The following is a 27,609-nucleotide window of genomic DNA, read 5'->3' as shown; positions in this document are numbered from 1 at the left end:
CCAAGAGCACGAATAAAATGCATGCACCATCTGAGAACTGAAATTCCTTACATTTGTAATTCAACTTCTGAAGACGCACACTTGCAAAGCACTTGGGAGGCAAAGGCAGTCTGAGTTCAAGGCCAGATTGGTCTGCAGAGTGAGTTTCCTATGGCCAGAGACACACAGTGGAGATTCTGTCTCAAACCAAACAAACACATACAAAAGCAGAAGAACCTTGTTTGCAATAATCACACGGAAATAGCACCATGGACACAGTTAGCAGGAGTATCTTCTTATAGCCTTGCGTCTTTAACTTTATTTCTATTTCCTTCTAAATATTAACCCTATTTTCCTGGTACAGGGATTGAACCCAAAACCTTGGATACACCAGGGAAACACTTTGCACCGTGTGTGTGTGTGCCTGTGTGTGTGTGTGTGTGTGTGTGCGAGAGAGAGAGAGAGAGAGAGAGAGAGAGTTTTATACTTTGAATTCTAAAATATAATGAATAAATATTTATTTTATTTTATGTTATCAAGCCAGGCTTCTAACACTTCTAGTAAACGTCCTCTATGCTGAGCTAAGCCAAGGCATAACTTCTTTTCTTGACATCATTTCTTTTGACCACTGGTCTTCCCCACACCTGACATTTGTCCTTTATCTCTTTCACTGAGGATATAACATATCTCAGATAGCATCCCAGGTACTAGGATCCAGAAGTGGACAAATCTAGCATAGCCTAAAGCTTCACGAATGGTCATTAAATCCAGTCAGAAGAAACACTCAAATAGAAGAGAAGATGGACTAATGAGAATTTCTGAGAAGCAGAACTTTGTTCTCATAGTAATTTATTTCTCTGCTTTTGTTAGACTAAAATAATAATCAGGATTAAGACATATAAGAAGCATGTTGAGTTTCATCTAAAATGATAACAGAAGTTGTCAGCCATACTTACATTGGTTTCTGGTGCTAAAATACTTGGAGTTTCATCTGTCAATATTATACCATTAAAGTGCCTTAATGAACAGAGCACAGTGGTACACATCTTTAATTCCAGTTCTTAGGAGGCAGAGGCATTCTGATCTCTGGATTTAAGGCCAAGTTAGTCTACATCTCATGTTCTAGGCCACTCAGGTTTATACATAAGATCTGGTGTCAAAAAAATAAAGGGTACAAACAATTGATCACAGTGCCCAAATCACTGTGCAGAATGCCCCACCTTCCCTTCCCTCACCACTTCTCTTTTCCCACCCCCTTCCTCTCTTCCTCCCTTCTGTCTCTGTTTCTTTTTGTCTCTCTCTTACACACACACACACACACACACACACACACACTCACACACACACACACACACACACGTGCGCACACACTCACACCATGATGCAGTTCCAAATAACACATTAAAGGAACTCTCAGATCGTCACAATTCATTTTTATTATTTCAAAATACAAGTGAAATTGAAAGTTTCTAACCACTTAAAACTCTTACCGGACTCACACAATGGTAGAGGTCACACTAGTTCTGCTGGATGGATTTTATTAGCCAACATTATTTGTGAAGCATAGTAGAAACAGGACAGCATTTCATGCTACTCCATTTGCCGGCTCAGCTGTGGCTGCTGCCCAGCAGCGAGCAGGTGAGGGGGCCTCTTCACTCAACACTGCAGCTTCCAGTGAGCACAGTCAGCCTTTTGCTCTGAGACACAAATGCATTTCACTTCTTGCACATGATTGTTTCCTCAATTGACTCAGCTAATAGAGTTACCATTTCTCACAGATTCGCCTTCTTTGACTTTATCACAGTTCTCAGTAGAAATCTCTAATAATTGCAGTTGGCGCTATCACTGAAGCAACAGTACCGCCATGCTGGGAAACCCACTCCAACCCATGTGGACCGAGCAAGGGCAAAAAACTGGTCATCCTTTCAACGGTACCCCTTGCTTCTCATCCTGTCATGTGCCTTTTAAACTGATTTTGGCCTTATCTCATGTTCCGTGAGCTTTTCCCCATCACTACTTTCCACTTGATATCTGTGATTTGAATCCTCGAGTCTACTTACCTTTCTATTCAGTTTCAACAGGCTTGACCTTGGCTACAAGGGAATGAAAGACAAGTACACCGGATGATGTATTTGGATTCCACTGCCCTTGAGGCAGAGCTGTAGTAGGAAATACAAAAGGAAGCCCTGAACAATCTGTCAATTGTTAAGTATAGTTGTATAAACTCTCTCCCCAGATACTGGATTAATGTTCCTGAGTTTGGAAACATTTTATAATGTAGCTTTTCCCTACAGAATCTTTGTAGCAGACACTAAACAGGAACCTCAGCAATGTCTGGAAGGGAAGGATGTGCAACTTTTATTGTCTCAGTCAATCCACCGGGCCAGCAGGACATCCACTTACATTAGAAATTGTAATGTGGGCAGCCATCCAACATTAAACATGATGGCTGGCCTCAGTGTCCAGTCTCCTAGGAGAATCTTCACATGCTCAGGGTGACACTGGAAAACTGTCATCTTTTTTTAAAAGCAATATTATAGTTCTAAAGAAAGGGTTTTGTATTTTGGCTAACAATTCAACCATTTCATCTTTGGGTTAATTTAAAAGTTCAGGTAGCTACCATCTGGTCTCGCAGATTTAACTCCATTTGTTAGTTCGTGATTTCCAGAATATCCTGGATGTTTTCCAATGTTTTCTCAAGTACATTCAACCTTTTTCAAAAAACAATTTGTGAAAAAATTTGAAATTACTTTCTCTGCAAAGTGTTGACAAATACTTTATTTTACTCCTTGTTTTGTGTTGTTTCTTGTGTAACACACACTCGCATTGCAGAAAAGGAGCAGAGGGGTACTCAGTGTCTACACTTAAAGATGAAGCTTTCAAATTGGTATCCATGGAATAAGGAGGGTCTTGGTGTCATTTCATACTTTAATGTGAAGTTAGATTATATTTCTACATTTTAGAAAATTAAATGAAATATTTACAAGCTAATTCCTTCTTATAGCTAAAGTAGAATATTTTTTATTTTTAATATGTAGTAATATTGACAGCATAATTAGTCACAAGATAATAATTGGCTATCTAGGAGAACTTTCAGGACTCCTAGTATATAAATGAATTTCTATAGTTTTATTAAAACTTTGCAAAAATGACTTCGCAAAATTCTGGTTTCCTGAGAAGACACATTAATACAAAATACTGGACTTAAATAAGACAAAATGTTTAATAGATACAAATAAAACATGGTCAGATAAGTGAGATGACCACTACACTGTACAACCAGACTAGATGTAACACTGTTACACATAAGAACAGTTGAGAGACTGTGAGGGATGGAATGAAAGTGTCTCTGATTGCCTTGTATTGTTTGAGTATTTAGTCACCATTTAGTGGAAATGTTTGGGAAGGATTTGTTTGAAAAGGTGTACCATTGGAGTGGGCTTTGAGGGTTCAAAATTCATCCTATTCCCAGTTAGTGCTCTCTCCTGCTCTCTCTCTAGTGCCATGCCTACTTTTCTGATGTCTCCTTTTTTCTGCCATGATGCTCCTGAGCTCACCCTCTAGAACTGTAAGCTCCTTATAAACTCGTCTGTAAGTTGCCTTGTTTATGGTATCTCTTCACAGCAGTAGAAAAGTAACTAAGACAGACTGAAAGATGGTTTGAAACAAAATGTCCTTACTGCCAAAAGTATCACACAGTGAATAATTAAGGGCTTGCTTCACCTTGAAGGCAAGGGTGTAGAATGAAGCCATAGGGCTCTGCAAATAAATACACATGAAGTCATCATTTCACATGAAGAACTAATATAAACATTTGCTATTAAAGGGGTACTGTAATATGGAGAATCAACCCATGCCTTTTAGAAAATAGTATTTTATTAATTCTTTGAGAATTTGATACAATATAACTCTATGATATTAACATTCCCTCCCCCCAACTCCTCCAGGATCCGCCTCTACCACCCTATCCACTCAGTGTAATATTTTCTTTCTTTCTTTTTTAAAGCCTATCTAATGCAGTTTGTGTCATCCAAACAAATACTCATGAGTGTGGAGCTGTTCCCTGGAATGTGCTCCATCAGTTGGGAGTAGGGTTAGTGCCTACCTCATTCTCCATGCTGGAATTCTGTGTGCTTGGATTTGCACAAGCTTTGTGAATGCTAGCACGATAAGTTTACTACCTTACTGTATCAAAGGCACTTTCCTGGCAGACATCCATAGCCTACAGCTCTTACAATCTTTTTGCCTCCTTTTCTGCATTGATCCTTGAACCTTAGGGGAAGAGCTATGATATAGAATCTACAAGATTTTTAAATAGATGTTTCCTATTTGGAGCTTAATATTCTACAGTTTTATTCTCTGTATGTTGTCCAATTGGGGGATTCTATGTTGGCATCCAATGAAAGAAGAAACATTTCCTTTCTGGCTTAATTTTTTCTTTCATTGGATATTTTTAAATTTACATTTTAAATGTTATCCCCTTTCTCAGTTTCCCCTCCAGAAACTGGCTATCCCATCCTCCCTCCTCCTGCTTCTAGGAGGGTGCTCCCTCACCCACCCATCCACTCCCTTCCACCTCCCTGCCCTGACATTCCCCTACACTGGGGCATCAAGCCTTGACAGGACCAAGGGCTTCTCCTCCCATTAATGCCTGACAAGGCCATCCTCTGCTACATATGCAAATGGAGCCATGGGTGCATCCCTGTGCACTCTTGGGATGGTGGTTTAGTCCCTAGGAACTCGGGGGTGAGGGTGGGGGTTGGGAGTGGCTGGTTTACATTGTTATTCTTATGGGGTTACAAACCCCTTCAGCTACTTCAGTCCTTTCTCTAACTCCTCCTCTGGGGACCCCATTCTCAGTTCAATGGTTGGCTGTGAGCATCTGCCTTTGTATTTGTCAGACTCTGACAGAGTCTCTCAGAAGGCAGCTACATCAGGCTTCTGTCAGCATGCTCTTCTTGGCATCAAAAATATTGTCTGGGTTTGATATTTGTATATGGGATGTATCCCCCAGGTGGGGCAGTCTCTGGATAATCTTTCCTTCACACTTTGTCTCCATATTTTCTCCTGTGAGTATTTTTGTTCCCCCTTCTAAGAAGGTCTGAAGCATCCTCACTTTGGTCTTCCTTCTTCTTGAGCTTCATATGATCTGTGAAATTTTTCTTAGATATTTCAAGCTTTTGAGCTAATATCCACTTATCAGTGAGTGCATACCATGTGATTGGGTTACCTCATTTGGGATGATATTTTCTAGTTCCATCTATTTACCTAAGAATTTCATGAGATCATTGTTTTTAATAGCTGAGTAGTATTTCATTGTGCAAATGCATCACCTTTTCTGTATCCATTCCTCCCTTGAAGGACATTTGGGTTCTTTCCACCTTCTGGCTGTTATAAATAAGGCTGCTATTAACATAATATAACATGTGTCCTTGTTATATGTTGGAGCATCTTTTAGGTATATACTCAGGAGTGGTATAGCTGGGTAGTAATGTCCACTTTTCTGAGGAACCTCTAGACAGATTTCCAGAGTGGTTGTACCAGTCTGCAATCCCACCAACAATGGAGGAGTGTTCTTCTTTCTCCACATCCTCCCTAGCATCTGTCGTCACCTGAGTTTTTGATCTTAGAACATTTCTGCTGAGAGTTGAGAAATTAACTTTTCTATGGATGCAGCATGAAGTCTTTAACAATGGGTTTAGTATTGTGTCTAACAGTTCTAGGTTTTCCCTAAGCAGATCATGTTCTTATCACGTCTGTATGGTGCCTGTTACCCAAGTAGATCATGGTCTTATCACATGTAAGGTGCCATCCCCAATTACCTGTCCAGAGTTTTGTTTCTTCTGGATGCCAATGCAAGTTTCTGAAAGAGATTTCCAAATGTGTGTAGTAGGATCACCTTCACTGAAGAACAAGTAGTTTGGCAACATATAGTGGTCAAAGTGGGAATATGAAAACACCCTTAAAGACTGTCAAGGTATCATGTGAGAAAGAAATAAAAAATATGGCTACAGAATAACTGTTTGGGGCTAATATTTAGAGCCTAAGAGGCTTCTAGCCCCAGTTTACTATTAAGATATTAACAGTTGGAACAACTATCCTCACAAAGATGTGTTTTTACATTGGAACTGTTAAACAAGTGCTATGTAAAATGTAGAGTTGCAGAAATCCCACAATCTTGCTTGCCCTTTTGAATCAGGAATGATTTTACTGTAATGGCCTCCTCTGGTTTTCTTGCTCCCATTATTTGCTCATAGGAACACATCCCTGGGGTTCTACTCTCCTCCTAATCGTCTTGCCTCTTACAATAATCAATAAACAGGTTAAAATTTCAACACATAAGTTTTGAGAGCACACAATCAGGTCTTAGAAAAGAATCATTTATCCATTCAGCAACAAGCTATGTACTTACTGAATGCTTGCTAGGTTTTAAGGTCTTCAATAACAGATCTCAGCAATCATTAAATAATTCAGATTGATTAAAACCATATTCCTTATGCACTGTCATGTTTTGATTTTTATAAAGTGTATAATCTAAGCATTCTATTTGGTCCAGAATGTATGCATGGTTTCTGAAATAGTTATTCCGTAATTTGCAGGAATATGATTAGTCACCATTGCTTTAGGATATTTGATTACCTTGTGAATCTTGGGATTGTGTTATTTACTGGAAAAATATGTTTCTAGTTGTGATGTGGCTCAGGCCAAGCATACACCTTTAGTCTAAGAGCTTTCTATTTATTATAAACAGAATTGAAAAAAACAGGATTAAATAAAGTCAACCATAGATCAAGAGGCAGAGCAAGCAGTCAGTTGTCATGGAGGGAACATAGGAAAAACAAAACAGAGTAAGAGGAAGTCAGGAGGACTGATAGACACATGGGAAGTAGAAGGGAAGGACATTCAGTTTGAAGGTTTTTGAGGCAGTGTGGAGAAAGAGAGCTTCTTTTAGGGAAGATGGCTGTGGAGGAAGGTCACCTGGGTACTTTTTCTGACTCTCTGAGCTAGCAGGTTGTCACCCCAGCATCTGGCTCTTGAGCGTTCATTGGTAAAATCGAACAACACACAGTGGAAGCCACATGCTCTTTAGAGCAGGAGAGAGCAGTTGATAAACAGATGGTACTTTCTTTCACTGGCTGTGTGAACCTGGGCAAGGCATTTAGACTAGTGAGTCTGTTGGTCCTCCCCTCGATGTTCGATTTTTACCATTTACCATGTGGGCCTTCTACTCTCTGTTATTGGATGGCCTGCTTAACCAGATACATCTTTAGGAAATTGAAAGACAAAAAGAGAGCTCAAGGGATCTTTCTCTTTTAGTGGGTATCTGTTTTTCCTTTCAGTTCTAAACACATTTTATAGTTCCCTGGAAATGTCCCTTCTTTCAACATGACTTTGTGTCATCTCAACAACACCTCTCTTTCGTTTCTTCTGCTTTTTTTTCTGAGCAAGGTATAGCAGTGACTCCTTGAGGTGCTCACTTCTATTGATGATACAGCATGAACTTTACATCATTTTTACTGTGCCTTGTGGGTTCCCATATCCCCATTTTCTCCTTTGGAAACTGCCTTCTGGAAGATACTCCTCTTGCTCCCTGGGTTTTCATTCATTACGTTGTTTAATCTTTCCACTGGTGGGTTGTTTGTGCCTCAATAGTTGACCCCACACCCCTGTGCATGTGCACAGTACTAACTTAGAGGATATAAACCTGGGAGGGATATGGCAGCATTCTGAGGGGTGAAAGCAAGTATATGGCCAAGATATATTACAACCGTGTAGAAAAATTTTGAAGCAAATACAAATGTCACATACATATTCTTAAGTCTCAGTTTGTGTGCATGTATAAAGTGTTTAAAAATTATGTCAATGAGTTCTATGAGTGATTAGATGAAATTATTCTGTAATACTCTAGCATCTCCCATATAAATATGAATATATACCACAGCTGTAAACATACTTGGTGTAGTAAAGAGTTCATCAAGGGTGCTCTACCCATTGTTTACCCTGGAAAATATTTTTTAAGTTGATGTAAGCATAGCCTACTACATGTGAAGACAAAGAACATGCAATGACATAGTGGCATGTATAAAAAGGAGTGCCTCCTTTAAGATTCCCTCCCCTGCTGAGCCTATCTTTATTTTTACTTCTGGGTTAGTTTGCTCACTCAAGAATAAGAAATAGGTAAAACATCAAGAGCTCGAAGCAGTCACCTTCATTCATCAATGATCAGGATAATTGCCCAACTGGTGACAATTTAAAATGCCATATATATGTGGCAATTTAAAATTTCATATATACGTGTGCATATAAATGTGTATATATGTATATTCACTACATATATATATATATGTAATGAATATTAATTCTTGCCTTCTCTTGATAGCTGAAATGCTGGATGGAATGCAAATCTGTAAATGCCTACTTTAGCATGAGGAAAATTTTGTGAACATTCTTCCCAGTGTTCAAAAAGATTTCCCTCAGAAGAAATTCTTGCCTCACCTTGTAGATCCTTCTTCACAAAGTTGGCATTCAATGACGTTTATTGACTGAATAGAACATATAATAAGTTATCAGGGTCTAGCGGTTTTTTTTACGGCCCGAGAAAAGACACAGATGGCTGGGCAGATGGCATGTAAGGCCACATGATGTCTTCCCAGGGAGTCTGAAATGATTCACAGAAGACCATTGCATCACCACTGTGACCAGCTTGAGGCTCCTGTGAACCTGGGAAGACACATTAGTTAGCAACAGAATGATTAATAAGTGAGGGTTCAACATCCTGCCCCCTGCTGCAAACAGACAATATACAGAGAGAAGCAATAGCTTCAGGACATTGGCAAAGGTCAGGTAAAGACATCACAAAAGTTGAATCACAACCAGGGTCAAACACACAAAAGAAAATGTAGTTCTTTTTTATCTGAGAGCTTTTGGGGTTAGATGCTGAGCATGTTTACGTAATAGATAAGCAATTATAACAGGAACATGTTGACAAACTCAAAGTCTATTCAGAATTCCCTTGTTGAGTTCACACTGTTTTGTCATTCAAAAGATGTTCAGCCTTGAAAGAGTGGGCCCCACACTGGGCATCACAGCAGAGGTGGCTCTGGAGGTATTGGTGGAGAGGAACTGGCCTCTGAGGGCATAAGAGCTGAAGAACTGACCCTGTCTTCTGCTGATGCTAGCATTGGAAAGCCTATGAAGTGCAGTGTCATAGAACATGCAATGGTGGTACAGATAAGGGAGAGCCAGTGAGATAACCAGTTTAGCTACCACCCAGGCCCAGATCCAGCATTTTGAGGTGGCCCCACCCTCAAATCAACACCATCTGGGAACTGTTGGGGCACTTACAGGGGCTGATCCTTCTGATTGAAAGCTGCAGGATCTCCGTATCACAGGGCAACAACAGGATAACCTGAAGGAGTTCTGGTGAGGACCTAATATTGATGACGCCACTGATGCTAGAGATCTCAAACCAGACCAGTAATTGATAGCAATGAACATTTGCAAGTGGAGATGTGTGGTCAGAGGGATGTACCGTGGGAAACTCTGTAACACACTGAAGCTTCCAGGATGAGATGTTTCCTATGTTTTGTTTTTGTCTTGTTTGTGGTTTTTATTTGGGATGGGTTGCAAGGTCAAAGGGCTGACATGAGGGGGATGGGAAAGATGGGTGGGACTGGAGTGGATGGTGTGAAACTCACAAAGTATGAGTGAAAAGTTAAAGCTGTTCAGCAACTTAGGTCGTGAAGCTATTTAACATGTTGCTGATTGGTTTGCCCTGGTGCAGAAAAAATACATTTGCAACTTGTGACCTTCAAACCTTTACTTCTGATGCAAAACAAAACAAAACAAAACAAAACAAAACAAAACAAAACAAAACTCTTCAGATCTAAAGGCCTCACGGTGCATTGACCATAGCCCATCTCATGCTGTGTTGCTGTTGGCACAGTTACAGTTCCATCGCTGCTACCGGTGTTCTCCACATCTCTTCCCCACAATTCTCAGTGAAGGACTAATTAATTACCTTTGCTACGTGTTCTTTCTATGCAAACACTGTTGTACAGGAGAATTTGTCAGCACACTGAGTAAGCAGTAGTGTCTTCAAACATACGTGATATCATGGCCTTTCTTCAGTTTGCTATATCTAAAAGGTTTATGTGTCTGAATACCGAGTCCTCAGCTGTTAACACTATTTTGGGAGGTTATGGCACCTGTTGAGGTAGGAAGCTTGGCGTTCAGAGGTTGGCCTTTGTGGATGAAAGCCATACCTCATTTCTTTCCCAAGCGATCTACTTCCAGGTTGGTACCATGTAACAAGCAGCTGCCACATCCTCTCAATCCAAAAACCATAAGAAATTCCAACACTGCCATGGTAGATAAATTCCTTGGGCAATGAGCCAAAATAAACTTTCCTCTTTTAATTTACATCTGTCAAGCATTATAAAATACTCACAAAAATGTAATGAGCTAGCACATACAGCTAGACAAAAATTATTTTGAAATAGTCTGTGTGATGGTTCGTATAAGCTTGACCCAGACAGTGGCACTGTTGGAGTAGGTGTGACTTTGTGGGTGTGAGCTTTAATACCTTTGTCCTAGCTGCTCTGAAGTCAGCATTCTGCTAGAAGTCTTCAGATGAAGATGTAGAACTCTCAGCTCCTCCTGCACAGTGCCTGTCTGGATGCTGCCATGCTCCCACCTTGATGATAATGGACTGAACCCCTGAACCCGTAAGCCAGCCCCAAATAGAAACCCTAAGTAAGACAGTCTGGTCAAATGCTTTTCTCTCTACCTCGCAATAGTCACAATGCTACTAGAGGAACGCAAGATTTGCCTGGCTCCATATTTGTTTTTACTGTCCCTTCTCTGATACATATTCTTTCAGTGGATGACTTGATGTCTCAGGTAGGACATGAAATGACAATTAGACTGAGCTTCTGGAAGTATGAGGAGACAACATTCAGATGTCAGATCCCGCTGGGCTTGGCATATGTGAGGAGTACTGCCTGATAAAGTTAGGTAATGATCCCAGCTCCTTTCTCCAGTTTGAAACAGTTCTGAGGATCATTTTTTTTTCTTGAACACTTAGAAAGAATTAGCCTAGGATTTAAATGAGATGACATTGTTGATCCATTTCTTCTACCCAATCCACTTCCTTCTTCCCTCTTCCATTTCATAGTGACCATCTTGCTGATTTCAGGACCACTCTCTAAAACACCTCCTGTTTGCTATTTCTATCTGAAACTTACTTGTCAGTAGGTACATCTGTGAGATGGAGTGATAATAGCCCATCAAAACACCATAGAGATGGGTTTTAAAGCTAATTACACAGTTGCTTGACAGGCAATGAAGCCCCATCACTAGTGATAGGTACAACATAGACAGTTCTCTATACCACATCGCACTATGATTATTAAGATTTTTCCCTGTAAGGAAGAGTGATGACACACAGATAGAAAGAAATAAATGTACTGACTGGTGTTAAGTGTCAGGAATTGGCATAATAATAATGATTATGATTAACTTATTATATAATTTCAGCAAAGACCTTGATGGATCTGACAACGCAGGGAAGGAACTATAGTCCCAAGTTGCTGCAGCACCACTGACAAATACACAGAAGGGCATAGAGGATGTACATGTCCTGGGCCTGCTTTAATCAGGGTGAATAAGACAGGCATTTGAAAGGGACAATCTCTGTGTTTGACATCACCCTCTTAGATTCACGATTTAACATCTTTGCTAGAACATCGAAGATGGTGAAATAAAGCTCTTAGTGATATACTGGCAAGCTTGGCAGATACAGAGGACTGGATCAGAAAAGGGGCAAGTTTAAAGAGCTGTTGGGCAGCCAGAATTAAAAAGAAACATATTTATGAGTTGCAGCCAACAATAAGACCAGTAATGCCACTCCCAGGCATAAATGCTATAGCTTCCACCCTCACTGTCATGGGCAATCAAAACTGGCCACCATCATATTGGCAGGTCCAATCTGTCAATGTTGCTGACACTGCTTTGGGGTCATAAGTAATTTTCCAATAACTCATCTTAATTTCATGACTTTTAGGCTCAGAATTTATGGAAAATGAGTTTGACTGCCTGAACTTGAAGCAATGTCCACATATTGGTGGTCTCAGAAAATCAATCAACTTGGTTTTTCAATAGAAAATGCTCTCTGTTTCTAACTCACAGTCAGAGAGGATTCTTTAATGGTAAGATAAAGATTCAGATTATTAAATTATACAAAAAGACAAATGTCCTATGCATGGATCTCTCTGTGCTCTGAAATTTCTGCCTCAGGGACTGGTTAAGATAGCTAAGTGCATAAAGTGCTTGTTGGGCACACATGAAGTCTGAACCAAGTGAATCTTTGGAGCTCGTTAGTCAGACTCACTGAATCAATGAACATCAGGTTCATGAGAGAGCTGACACAAACATAAAATGGACTACATACTTGGGTCACAGGATGTAGGACAATGAAGTTTTGCTACTATCTAGAAGCTTCCTTCCTACTACCTTTCTTCCATAGCACTAGAAGGTATATATAGGTAGATATATAGGCTGTGGGGAAAGAAAAGTGTTCAAACATCTTACCTAGTGGTGAAGCCTGTAAGGAACAATACTGTCCAACCTGGTAAAATATATATATTGGTACAATTGTGGCACAAATGTTATGAGGTTACCTATCACTTTCTTTTTGAATTTAAGGCCTACTCCATAAAACATATCTCATTCCTAGTACTATAAACCAGGCCAAGAAACCTTGGCCATGGAAGTCATAAGTTCTAAGAGAGAGCTTACAATTATTTTGGTAAAAGAACATAGTATAACATTATCATTTAACTACTTCTTGTTATACCCACAGATTGGTACAGGTTTCAGTCCTCATCAGAGAAGCTTCTTTTTACACTGAGTAGAGAGTCATACAGTGACTTGTTCCAATAAGTGTAAATAATAAGTAATTATGTAGTGATCAACCTTAAATGGGACATTGTGTGATACATCTGCCATACAAGACTCAAGAAACATGAGAAGAGAGAAAGTTGAAAGAGTTGAAAGTTGAGGAACACATGTAAAAACTATGTCTTCTGGACATGGCATGTTCATGGTGTCAATGAACTCACAGTGGCTCTATTTACTTTTACCAGATCAAGCTATTCAAAATTCTAGCTTGAATAGAGAAGGGGCTCATGAATTTCTACTTTATTCAATTCCTTGAATAGTAGAGGAGCTATTGACAATAGACAGCTGCCGGAAGGAGAGCATTCAATTCTTAGGATGTAGCTCCTGGTAGGTAGTATATATTCCAATAGATGGCCCTACATCCATGCACATATGGACAGCATTCTCTACACACAGTGGATTAAAAATAGAGGCTATGAACTTAGAGAGACATGACAAAGAATCTGGAAGAAGTAGTGAGAGATAAATATGATCAAAATGCATAATATATTTGTATAAAATAACAGATGAGTAAATTAAAGATATATTTTAAAATAAGATTCACTGAGCAAGACAGATGACATTGAACTTCCACAGATTCATAAACATATGAACAAGTACATAACACATATACATATATACATACACATATTAAAACAATAACAAAATTAAGAAAAAACAATTAAGACCTTTGATATAGTTATCTCAGCATATTGTACCATATATATACATGTAGACATCTCCAGGAATATATTTAGAATTTGAGGTCATATACTTGGTATTCTTGAACATGCTCTCCTCCAAACTGAACTTTAAGCATTTTCTAAAGATTAAAAATCTCAAAAGATCAAGAAATTGTATTTTTTCATATAGAAAAATTTATACAAGGTGAACAAACTCTAAGTTAAAGCCAAAACACATTTGTTTTCAGTTTGAGAGCAATTCAAATTTCATTACTGAAAGTTCAAAATCAGCTGTACACACTTGGAAATTGGCAATGTACTATGTAAATGAAAGTGAGCTATGAAAAATACTTGTATCAGAGCCACAAGAAATGAAGTTAAAAATTCAAATTAGTAAAACTGAATGAATATTTTGAAGATATTAGAATCTGAACTTAGGTCTTTCATAAAGCAGTGAGTCATTATATCAAAAATAATTTTAAATTTTCTGAGACAGCTTCAAATGAACTATTTAAATATAGTTGGTCTATGTCCTCCTTTTCACACGTAAGTGATTTAAATATGAAGACATGAAAATGTGTTTTATATAGATTGGCAGAAAAGACAGGTTTTAAAATATTTTGCACAATGTTCATGTCAGCAATGGGTAAAAGAAAATCACCGTGTGTGTGTGTGTGTGTGTGTGTGTGTGTGTGTGTGTGTGTTGCTATCTTAGATCTCCTTTGTGTTGTAAGCTTATGTGTCAACAAAGGATGTAGAAAAGTAAATTTCTCATATGAATGCATGATATAAGAACAGTTGAGTGATAAATCTGAAGAGGCCCCTGTGTCTGCCAGAATCTTTCTATGCATTATGTGGGAAGCCTGAAATGCAGGTTTTGATATTTATAAAGAATTATTCAGGTAAATCATTGGTATCCATGACCTGGGATTATCACTCTGATGCCTAAAGAAATGGTCTCAATGAATCTCTGTCCTGTGTGCCTGGTAGTTTACCTGATACCTATTCCTATAAAACATCCCCTCCCCCACATCTCTCCTCTCTCCTCTCCTCTCCTCTCTCTCTCTCTCTCTCTCTCTCTCTCTCTCTCTCTCTCTCTCTCTCTCTCTCTCTCCCTCCCTCTCTCTTTCTCTCTCTCCCTCTCTCTCTTTCTTTCTCTTTCTCTCTTCTCCTCTTCCCTTCCCTCCCTGCTTCTGCCCTCCTCTACCTTCCTTTCCCTCCCTCCCTTCTTTTCCTTCCCCTTTGTGGGGATCTCTGTCAGAAAGAAATCCAATTCGACATAATGCAGTATCTAATGTTCATTCACACTTCTAGTTTCTGATACCTGAAAGTTTATTTTAGGCATATTTAAGGACACACACAATTTTGCAAAAGTTTCCAGATGAAGATCAATTCAATCCTATGTGTTTAATAAAGCTTAAGACAGAATTATATTGAGACTCTTTAAAGTACATATGGCCTCTTCCATAAAGATGGATTCTATTGACCGAGGAACAATTCCCAAGATAAGAATCTAGAGAGAATGGCTTAGATAAACATGAACGTCTGAGGGAGTCACGTGTGACCTGGTCCTACAGATAGCACTGAACAGTTGGATATTGATTACATTCATTCTCAGTCTTCTGGAAAGAAAGCAGGTTACATCTGTCTTAGTTAATGTTCTACTGCTGTGAACAGACACCATGATCAAGGCAACTCTTACGAGGACAATGTTTAGTTGGGGCTGGCTAACAGATTCAGAGTTCCAGTCCACTATCATCAAGATGGGAGCATAGCTGCACCTAGGCAGACATGATGCAGGAGGGGCTGAGGGTTCTACATCTTCATCTGAAGGCTGCTAGCAGAATACTCCCAGGCAGCTAGGACTGGAGTATTAAAGCCCACACCTACCACAGTGACACACCTACTCCAACAAGGCTATACCTACTCCAACAAGGCCACACCTCCTAATAGTGCCACTATCTGGCCCAAGCATATACAAACCATCACACACATCTCTTCTGTTGAAGAGATAACCTGAGTGTTTCACATTTCTGTTTTCTCTAGTGTTTGTGTGAGCACAAGGACCTCTTGCCCTCTACATTCTCTCTTTTCTCTCTTCTCTTCTCTTCTCTTCTCTTCTCTTCTCTTCTCTTCTCTTCTCTTCTCTTCTCTTCTCTTCTCTTCCCTTCCCTTCTCTTCCCTTCCCTTCTCTCCACTTCTCTTCTCTTCCTAAAAACTTCATCTGAGAATGAAAAAAGAAAATACAATGTAACTTTAATTCCTCATTCCCAAGTTCCAATAATCTGTTGCCTTAGAGCAAATTCCTATGTACAATTATATCTGCAAATATTTTAGCAAATTCGTGAAAGTTAATAACTTCCAAAATCACGGCATTATTAACGTAAATAAATATCTATTTTCCCTTCCACTTGGTTTTCTTTGCTCCCTCTCAAGTTATCAGCTGTGGAAACCAGGTCACCTGTCCTGTTGAATTTCCACAGCTGGGAGCTGTGAAGTTTTGAAGACAAAAAATAGTAATATATGAAGCGTGAGCATTCACAGTTTTCTACACCTGGTCCCTCTTGGAAACTCAAGCTTTCCGTTTCTCCTCTTGGAATGTTGTCCCATGTGTCCCTGACAATAACATGAAAGCTGGGGGGGAAAGCAGGATGAGGGATTTGCCTTAAAAATGGTGAGGCCCTTGTTCTAATGCAAGGAACAAGGTATGACGGAAAGGGGATAAAAGACAAGGACTTGTAGGGCTTTGTTTGTGGCTGTGAGAATCTACAGACTACATTTAAAACTGGTGAGGAGGTGTGAGGAGGAGCTGACACTTCTGGAGATAACACTGAAACAGAGAATGGTTTCCACATTCATTTTTCACTATAAATTAGAAGTTTACTCACCCCTCCCACATTTTGTTTTTCTGAAAAGTCAAGGAAGTATGCAGGAAGTATTTGCTTTGTGAGTTTTAAGAAGTTATGCAGCTTTTTTAATGTTACTAAAAGAAATTGTATCACTTGGGGATCTCACTGATTTTCCTCTGGTCCATTATTTTCTCAAGACTTCTCATTTAAAAAAGCCCAAGACCCATCAATTTGTTTATTTTGTGTATGTAATGGAGGCTATGCTTAAAGCTGCAAGTTGTTGTTCGAATTTTAACCTTTCACTCGACTACCATAGAGCCCTCTAACAGAGCTCTAACAGGGCTGCAAATTATGCAGTTGAACTCAGTTATAAAAATGACAACTACCAGCATATGAAAAGATCTAAGACCAGGCAGATTATTGAAAGGTATATTTGAACTAGTTTAGCCTCATGTCTTTTCTCTTTTGGCACCTTCATCATTCTCAAATGTCTGCAGCACTATCAGTCACCCCATTTCCACCAAACAAAATCCCAATGATCAAGAGAGCATCTCTTTCTCCTTTCTTTTTCAGAAACAATGTTTGTATTTCAGAAGACACGCCTTGTTTGTTGCTCTTCAACTCTTGTCTCCTAAGCCAGAGTTGGATGCCAAGACTTTTCCTAAGCTTGAGCAGAAATAAGAAATTCCCATGATCTCATTGTCTCAGGTCTATCACAAATCATCCTGTGGATGCTGGAGATCTTGACACTCTTCTGGTATATATGACCATGTGCAGAAGAAGTAGGTATCTTCATTGAAAAAATGGTAACCTGAGGTCCTACTTGCCCATATATTCAACAGTGTATTTACAAGTTTTATAAGGTACCAAGTACATAGGATAAAAACACTACTGGAAGTAAAAACACGTGTGGGGAGGAGAGAACTTTAGAAAAATATTAATACTACCCCTTCTCTAAACTCCTGCCATAGACATTCTTTATGCTTTCCAATATCTTAAAGTTGTACTATTTAAAATGTGTCATTCTTGGGAAAGAAATAATTATAAGCCAGGTTTCTTTCTTTCTTCAGTGGCAGGAACTCTTTCATACAAGGCAAGTGGTCCTACCCTGACATGAGTCCATTTCATGTTATTAGAGATGGTGAGAGATAAGAACAGGAAAGACGTGTTTCAAACTGGAAGTGTAAGTTTCTGCTTTGGTTAATGAATTTCAGCTTACTCTGAGGAGGATAAAGGGGCAGGGCTAAGTTCACAGTAGAATGGGTAGCACTCAATGGGAAGGGAGTTCTCACTGTATTCTCTCCACACTACAGGAATTTGGGCCAAGGACTGATGAAGAAATACAGCAGGTGCATTTCGAAATAATATCCATTTTGCTACTTTTCTTTGAGACTTAACATTGTGGCTAGCAGCTGGAAAGTTTAGAAAGTTAATATGGGCCACCTGCACCCAGAGCAGACCCTGTATCACAGCTCTCTGTACCCAGATCCCATAGATGACAGAGCTGGACTCTCAGAAGTGAGGACAATCCTGAGAGCACAGGGGAGCCCACCACTTCTGCTCACATTCCTGGTCCAAGAGGAACCTGCATGGAACCCTCTAGACACAGGAACCTAGGAGCAGTCAGGGTCAGGATTTGTCCAGTTTCTGCCTGTGCCCTGAGCTAACCTTGTAACACACCTCTCCGCACTCAGATCCCACTGGGTGGAAGCTAGTCTTCGGGAGTGCTGACACACAGCCTTGCAGGAGGGTCAAGCCCCTGTCAGAGACAGCAAGATCAGCTAACAGTAGAAATAATCAGATGGCAAGAGGTAAACACAGGAATCAAGCAACAGAACCTAAGACTACTAAACATCATCAGAGCACAGTTCTCCAACCAAAGCAAATACTGGATAACCCAACACAGTAGAAAAGCAAGATTTGGATTTAAAATCCCATATCATGATAATGGTAGAGGACATTAAGAAGGATTTAAATAAATCCCTAAAACAAATACTGGATAACACAGGTAAACAAGTAGAAGCCTTTAAAGAGGAAACACAAAGCTCCCTTAAAGAATTACAGGTGAGGGAATTGAACAAAACCATCCAGGATCTAAAAATAGAAATAGAAACAATAAAGAAATCACAAAGGGAGACAACACTGGAGATAGAAAACCTGGAGAAAAGATCAGGAGTCGTAAACACAAGTGTCATCAACAGAATATAAGAGATAGAAGAGAGAAGACTCTCAGGGGCAGATGATACCATAGAAAACATTGAAAAAACCATTAAAGAAAATGTAAAACTCAAAACCATCCTAAACTAAAACGTCCAGGATATCCAGGACACAATGAGAAGATCAAACCTAAGGATAATAGGTGCAGAAGAGAGTGAAGATTCTCAACTAAAGAGCCAGTAAATATCTTCAACAAAATTATAGAAGAAAATTTCCCTAACCTAAAACAAGAGATGCCCATAAACATACAAGAAGTCTACAGAACTCCAAATAGATTGGACCAGAAAAGAAAAGATTCTTCCCATCACATAATAGTCAAAACATAAATGCACAAAACAAAGAATATTAAAAGCTGTAAGGGAAAAAGTTCAAGTAACAAATGAAGCCAGAAGATACTGGGCAGATGTCATTTAGACACTAAGAGAATACAAATGCCAGCCCAGGCTAGTATATCTAGCAAAACCCTCAATTAACAAGAATGGAGAAACCAAGATATTCCAAGACAAAACCAAATTTACACAATATCTTTCTACAAACCCAGCCCTACAAAGGGTAAAAGATGGAAAACTCTAACACAAGAAGGGAAGTGACACCCTAGAAAAAAGAAGAAAGTAATCTCCTTGCAACTGAATCAAAAGAAGAGAACCACACAAACTAATTGCACCTCTAACAACAAAAATAACAGGAAACAACAATCACTATTCCTTAATATCTCTTAACATCAATGGACTCAATTCCCCAATAAAAAGACAAAGACTAACAGAATGAATACATAAAGAGAAATCAGCATTTTGCTGCATATGGGAAACACACCTCAGTGACAAAGACAGACTGAATAAAAGGCTAGAAATAATTTTCCAAACAAAAGGTCCCAAGAACCAAACTGATTCTAATTTTGAATGTTATCAACTTTCAACCAAAAGTTATCAAAAACGATAAGGAAGGACACTTTATATTCCTCAAAGGAAAAATCCACCAAGATGAACTCTCAATCCTGAATATCTATGCTCCAAATGCAAGGGCACCTACATTCATAAAAGAAACCTTACTAAAGCTCAAAGCACACATTGTACCTCACACAATAACTGTGAAAGAGTTTAATACCCCCCTGTCAGCAATGGACAGATCATGGAAACAGAAACTAACAGAGACACAGAGAAACTAACAGAAGTTATGAACAAAATGGATTTAACAGATATCTAAGGAACATTTCATCCTAAAACAAAAGAATGTACCTCATGGTACCTTCTCCAAAACTGACCATATAATTGGTTGCAAAACAGCCTTCAACAGATACAAGATTGAAATAATCCCATGCATCCTATCAGATCACCATGGACTAAGTCTGGTTTTCAATAACAACAAAAAGACAGAAAGTCCACATACATGTGGAAGCTGAACAGTGCTCTACTCAGTGATAACTTTGTTAAGGAAGAAATAAAGAAATTAAAGACCTTTTAGAATTTAATAAAAATGAAGGCACAACACCCAAAATTATGGGAAACGATGAAAACATTCCTAAGACAAAAACTCATACCTCTGAGTGTCTCCAAAAAGAAACTAGAGAGAGCACACACTAGCAGCTTGACAGCACACCTGAAAATTCTAGAACAAAAAGAAGCAAATATACCCAAGAGGAGTAGAAGGCAGAAAATAATCAAACTCAGTGCTAAAATCAACCAAGTAGAAAGAAAAAGAACTATACATAGAATCAACCAATCTAGGAGCTGATTCTTTGAGAAAGTCAACAAGATAAAGACCTAACCAACTAACCATAGGGAAGAGAGAGCATATCCCGATTAACAAAATCAGAAATGAAAAGAGAGACATAACAACAGAACCTGAGGAAATTTAAAAAATCATCAAATCCTAATAAAAAAGTCTATACTCAACAAACTGTAAAATCTTGATGAAATAGACAATTTTCTAGACAAATACCAGGTACCAAATTAAATCAGGATCTGATAAAACACCTAAACAGTCCCATAGTTCCAAAAGAAATAGAAGCATTTATTAAAAGTCTCTCAACCAAAAAAAGTCCAGGACAAGCTGGGTTTAGTTGTGAATTCTATCAGACTTTCATAGAAGACGTAATACCAATACTATCCAAATTATTCCACAAATTAGAAACAGAAAGAACACTACCAGACTCCTTGTATGAAGCCACAATTACACTTTTACCTAAAAAACACAAAGACCAAACAAAGAAAGAGAACTTCAGGCCAATTTCCCTTATGAAAATCAATGCAAAAATACTCAATAAAATTCTCTCAAACTGAATCCAAGAACACATCAAAATGACCATCAATCATGATCAAGTAGGCTTCATCTCAGGGATGCAGGGATGGTTCAATATATGGAAATCCATCAATGTAATCCACTATGGAGACAAACTCAAAGAAAAAAACCACATTTTCATCTCATTAGATGTTGAGAAAGCATTTAACAAAATTCAATACCCCTTCATGTTAAAAGGTTTGGAAGATGAGGAATTCAAGGTCCATACCTAAACATAGTAAAAGAAATATACAGCAAACCAGTGGCCAACATCAAACTAAATGGACAGAAACTTGAAACAATCTCATTAAAATCAGGGACTAGATAAGGCTGCTCACTCTCTCCCTACCTACTCAATATAGTACTTGGAGTCCTAACCAGAGCAATCAGACAACAAAAGGAGGTCAAAGGGATACAAATTGGAAAGGAAGAAGTCAACATATTTCAACATATTACTTTTGCAGATGATTTGATAGTATACTTAAGTGACGCCAAAATTCCACCAGAGAATTCCTATAGCTGATAAACAACTTCAGAAAAGGCAGTAGATATAAAATTAACTCAAACAAATCAGAAGCCTTTCTCTACTGAAAGGATAAAGAGGCTGAGAAAGAAATTAGGGAAATGACACCCTTCACAAACAGTCACAAATAACATAAATATCATAGTGTGACTGTAAACAAGCAAGTGAAAGATCTGTATGGCAAGAACTTCAAGTCTCTGAAGAAAGAAATTGAAGATCTTAGAAAATGGAAAGCTCTCCCATGCTAAGGAACTGGCAGGATTAATATTGTAAAAATGGTCATTTTGCCAAAAGCAATCTACAGATTCCATTCAATCCCCATCAAACTTCCAACTAAATTCTACATAGAGTTTGAATGCGAAATTTCCAAATTCATTTGGAATAACAAAAAGCCCAGGGTAGCCAAAACTATCTTCAACAATAAAGAACTTCTGTAGGAATCGCCATCCCTGACCTCAAGAAGTATTACAGAGCAATAGTCATAAAAACTGTGTGGTATTGGTACAGAGACAGGCAGGTAGATCAGTGGAATAGAGTTGAAGATCCAGAAATGAACCCACACAGCTATGGTCACTTGATCTTTGACAAAGGAGCTAAAACCATCCAGTAGAAGAAAGATGGCATTTTCAAAAATGGTGCTGGTTCATCTGGAGGTCAGCATATAGAAGAATTCAACTTAATTCATTCTTATCTCTCTGCAAAAAGCTCAAGTCCAAGTAATTCAAGGAACTTTACATAAAACCAGATACATTCAAACTAATAGAAGAAATAGTGGGGAAGAGCCTTGAACACATGGGCATTGGGAAAATTTCCTGAACAGAATATCAATGGCTTATGTTCTAAGATCAAGAATCAACAAATGGGACCTCATAAAACTGCAAAGCTTCTGTAAGGCAAAGGACACTGTCATTAGGACAAAATGGCAACCAAGGGATTCAGAAAAGATCTTTATCAATCCTACATCCAATAGAGGGCTAAAATCCAGTGTACCAAGAACTCAAGAAGTTAGATTCCAGAGAATCAAATAACCCTATTAAAAAATTGGGTACAGAGCTAAACAAAGAGTTCTCAGCTGAGGAATATAGAATGGCTAAGAAGTACCTAAAAGAAATGCTCAGGGGTTGGGGATTTAGCTCAGTGGTAGAGAGTGGGAAGCGCAAGGCCCTGGGTTCGGTCCCCAGCTCCGAAAAAAAGAACCACAAAAAAAAAAAAAATGAAATGCTCAGCATCAGGGAAATGCAAATCGAAACAACCCTGAGATTCCACCTCACAACAGTCAGAATGGCTAAGATCAAAAACTCACATGACAGCAGATGCTGGTGAGGATGTGGAGAAAGAACACTCCTCCATTGTTGGTGGGATTTCAAGCTGGTACAACCACTCTGGAAATCAGTCTGGAGGTTTCTCAGAAAATTGGACATAGTACTACCTGAGGATCCAGTTATACTACTCCGGGGCATATACCCAAAAATTCTCCAACATATAACAAGGGCACATGCTCCACTCTGTTTATAGCAGCCTTATTTATAATAGCCAGAATCTGGAAAAGCCCCGATGGCCTTCAACAGAGGAATGGATACAGAAAATGTGGTACATCTACACAGTGGAGTACTACTCAGCTATTAAAACAATGACTTCATGAAATTCTTAGGCAAATTGATGGTACTGGAAAATATCATCCTCAGTGAGGTAACACAATCACAAAAAAACATACATGTTATATACTCACTGATGAGTTGTTATTAGCCCTAAAGCTCGGATTACTGAAGATACAATCTACAGACCACATGACTCTCAAGAAGGACAACTAAATGTGGGGATACTTCAGGCCTTCCTAGAAGGGGAAACAAAAATATTCATAGGAGGAGATATGGAGGCAAAGTTTGCAGCAGAGACTGAAGGAATGGCCATTCAGAGTCTGCCCCACTTGGGGATTCAGCCCATATACATACAGCCACCAAACCCAGACAATGTTGCTGATGCCAAGAAGTGCATGCTGACAGGAGCCTGATATAGCTGTCTCCTGAGAGGCTCTACCTGAGCCTGACAAATATAGAGGCAAATGCTAGCAGCCAACCATTGAACTGAGAACAGGGTCCCCATTGGAAGAGTTAGAAAAAGGATTGAAGGAGCTGAAGGGACTTGCAACCCCATAAGAACAACAATGCCAAGCAACCAGAGCTCCCAGGGACTAAACCACCATCCAAAGAGTACACATGGACAGACCCCTGGCTCCAGCTGCATATGTAGCAGAGGATGGCCTTGTTGGACACCAATGGGAGGAGAAGTCCTTGGTCTTTCTAAGGCTTAATCCCCCAGTGTAAGGGGATGTCAGGGTGGGGAGGTGGGAAGGGGTTAGTGGATGGGTGGGGGAACAGCCTCATAGAAGAAAGGGGAGGATGATATAGGGGATTTATTGACAGGACATTGGGAAAGGGGCTAACATTTGAAATGTAAATAAAAAGAATATCCAATTAAAAAAACTAAATTGGAAAGAAGATGAGCCCATTTTCTACCATTGTTGTCCAAAGGCATTATGAGGAAGAATGGTCAATGATCAAGAAGAAGGGAAAAACTGACAAATAGGCAATGTGGGATTCCATTTCCCCATTCTTCTGCAAATAACTCTAAGTTGGTAACACACGCCCCTTTCTCTAGCTAAGGTTATATTTTTTGAGCAGCTGTATTTCTGTATTAGTCATGACTACTTTTATGGACCTAATTGCTCACTTTGTGTAGCATCCTGCCTCTCTGTTCCCTCTGTAATGGGTGGATTATACACAGTAAGATCTAGTTCTGTTCTGCATCCTGGAGAAAATACACAGTCATATATATCTCTGCTTTCTATTTTCTCATGCTTCAGATTTTTCTGAATATTTTCACTGACTCCCAGGCATTTGGATATGATTTACACCTTTGTGGATTTTATACTTACATATTCAATCAAGTTTCTCTTTTGTTTTCAAAACTTAAACCAATTGATAAAGGAACATATCCAAATGTAACACAGGCTTCGCATAGGCACCATCCAGAGAACAAATACCACCTTTGTCCTCTACTCAACCTTTCAGTGTATTAGAGTACAATCTATTCAGTGTATTAGCATATCATAAATACATTGGCTTATTCATTTCATCAAACTTGATGATAGTCCTTTTGAGTCACTAAAAGATGCATATTCTATGGTTCTTCAGGTCTTTCTTTTTTTTAAGAAGAGGGCGTGGAAGAAAAGAAAACAGATAAACCATTAATAAATTCTTTTAATCTAAATCGTTGCATTTTCTTGCTACATATTTAAGAGTTTTTGTAGTACTCGTTATAGCCACAAAGACAGTTTCCATTACACTAGTGTTGTCTTTAATGAGGAGCCAGGGTCATGGTGAATAGACAAACTACAGGATTTAAATGGAAGAATGTTGTGATGAGGCGGTTCTGTTGTACCAAGATGACAAGCCAGTTCGTGGTAACCTTGAAGTCTTTCATGAGGTTTTAATGTGACATGAACGAGTGCACAGAGACTGTGATGCTTCCTCTGTATAAAATAGAAAAGTGTCTTAACAGAGGAGAGTTCAAGGAGACAAAAGACAAATTCAGAAATAAAAAAATGGATTATAATAATTGGCTCTCGGGGACTGCGTCTAGCTTCTCATCTGACAAAAATCCTTGCTGATAGGAGGTAAATGCCAGCGCTGTAGTACTCCCAAGTATAAAATGCTCCCACAGTTCAGTTTCTCAGTGTAGATATTTTGAACCAGAATGTCTAGCTCATTATCTCTGAGAGCTGAGTTAATAGGCATGGATTAATAATTATTTTGTAAATAAAAATAAAATCATTCACACAGCTAAGCTGTAGATGAATACGGTTGCAGTGAGGTCCCCAGGGCACAGTTTGGCCTTGAAACCTGGAAATTAATTGGTTAAATGATTCGTTCACATGCTTCTTCTAAAAAGGTAAATTTTGATATGTTTAACAAATATGAGCACATAGATATGGAAAATAAAACATAAGAGAGATCATTCTTTACAGCAGCAACAAGAAACCTGTCAGAGAGAAGAAATCGGGGGTCAGGTCTGCAAGGTGAGTTGAGCAGACAGAGTTAGATAACTAACGGCTATCATGGAACCTGTTCTCTAGGTAAAAAGGAGTGATCTCTGTGGTTGGAGAAATGAGAGCAAAAGAGCCTGGTTCTTTCTATTCAGAGAGCTTTGGAGAATCTCTCGGGAGAGGAGGGGGGACAAGAAAGAACAATCAAGCAGTTACTAGATGTTTCACACAGTCCAAAGAAGATAGGAACTTGGGGGAATGACCTGAAAACTCATCACAGGAAAACAGTGAGCTTCCCAGTGAGATCCCTCTAAGTGAGAACGCACTGAAGCAGGCTAACAGATTATGTTCCCAACTGTTACAACCGGAGTCATTTTTTTATAAGCTTAATTACTAGAATCATCAAAATTGCAGAAGCATTTTTGAATACTTAATACATTTATTTTTCCAAAAATGTTTACTTAAATAATTTAATAATGATGTAAGCAAACAATTTATCAATGAGTGCGATGAAGGAAAACAACATAAAAACACACATATAATAACGCCACACTTAAACCAATTGCTTTGTGCACCTTCCCACCTTACCCAAAAAGAACTTCAGAACTTGAGCAAAAATTTCAAAATGTACAAAAACACCCGTCTCTGTACATTTCAGTTCGGCTGGAATGAAACAGAATTATATGGAAATATAAAAACTATGGGGGGATAATTACAAAGCCAGCGCTACAAGCAGGGAGAGAAAGCTGGAAAGCTCCTGGTCTGCCTCTGTGGATAGAGCCTTAGTTATCTACTAGTGTGTGGCAGCTGCCTCTAAATTAGCGATTTAAAGGAACAAGCATTTTATTATTTCTCATGATTCCCTGGGTTGCCTAAGCTCAAATGATTACTTACAATGACCTTTATATGTATGCCGCGAGGGCTCATGTTTAAAGATGTAGTCTGAAATCCCGTCTCGAAAAACAAAACCAAAGAAACAAAAACCCACATAAACTGTAAGTCTTTTTTTTTTTTCAGAGCTGGGGACCGAACCCAGGGCCTTGTGCTTGCTAGGCAAGCGCTCTACCACTGAGCTAAATCCCCAACCCCATAAACTGTAAGTCTTATGTACAGTTTTCCATCTTCCTTGAAATTCTCATGGTATAGTATCTGAACACTGTGATGGAATATTTTACGACTGAGTGTATCAAACCAGAGGAGGCAGAGCCTTGTCTTTGTCACAGCTTAGAGTCCTCTCTGTGTCACTATCTCTGTTATTTACATTAGTTTACTCTGGACTCAAACGCAGAGGACATAAGGCCACCGTTCAGTTCAAAGTATGACAAACCTTGTGAAGCCAACCATCATCTATATAGAGAAGGGAAGATAAGAGTTCTAGGACACAGGAAAATGAATCTAGCTGATAGTCTGGGCAGCAAAACCAAGGAAGCGACTTCTCCTGACACTAACTTTGTACTATTGCCGCCATATCTCAGCATGAGGAATACTCAGAAATATCAAGAAACACACATGAAGCAATGAATATCCTAGTAAGAGCACCAGTGGAAGGGGAAGCCCTGGGTCCTGCTAAGACTGAACCCCCAGTGAACTAGACTGTTGGAGGGAGGGCGGCAATGGGGGGAGGGTGGGGAGGGGAACACCGATAAGAAAGGGGAGGGGGGAGGGGGATGTTTGCCCGGAAACTGGGAAAGGGAATAACACTCGAAATGTATATAAGAAATACTCAAGTTAATAAAAAAAAAAAAAAAAGAAACACACATGAGCTCCACTTAAGTAGATACCACGAGATGCCTAAAGCAAATTCGGTTGAGAAAGAAAAACAAGATCCACCCATAACACCATCCTATCAAAAGTAAAACCTTCGGCAGAAAAAAATAAAGACGTCACTCCCCTCTCCCACCACTAGAGGGAGAATATCCCCAGAACAAGTTACATTGTTACATTGACTGGAGCTTGGAGTCAGTAAGAATTTGTCAAAACGACTTTTGTTGAGAGCGAAAAGATATTTACTGTGATCCTATGTCCTTTAACTTCTTTCTAAAAACAATGACTAGCAGTTTCTGATTTAAAGCATGGCATTGCTGTGGCAAAAGCAAA

This window comes from Rattus norvegicus, chromosome 7 (assembly GCF_021556685.1).
Source record: "Rattus norvegicus strain SHRSP/BbbUtx chromosome 7, alternate assembly SHRSP_T2T, whole genome shotgun sequence".
Taxonomy (NCBI): Eukaryota; Metazoa; Chordata; class Mammalia; order Rodentia; family Muridae; genus Rattus; species Rattus norvegicus.
Note: the sequence above shows the minus strand (reverse complement) of the source record.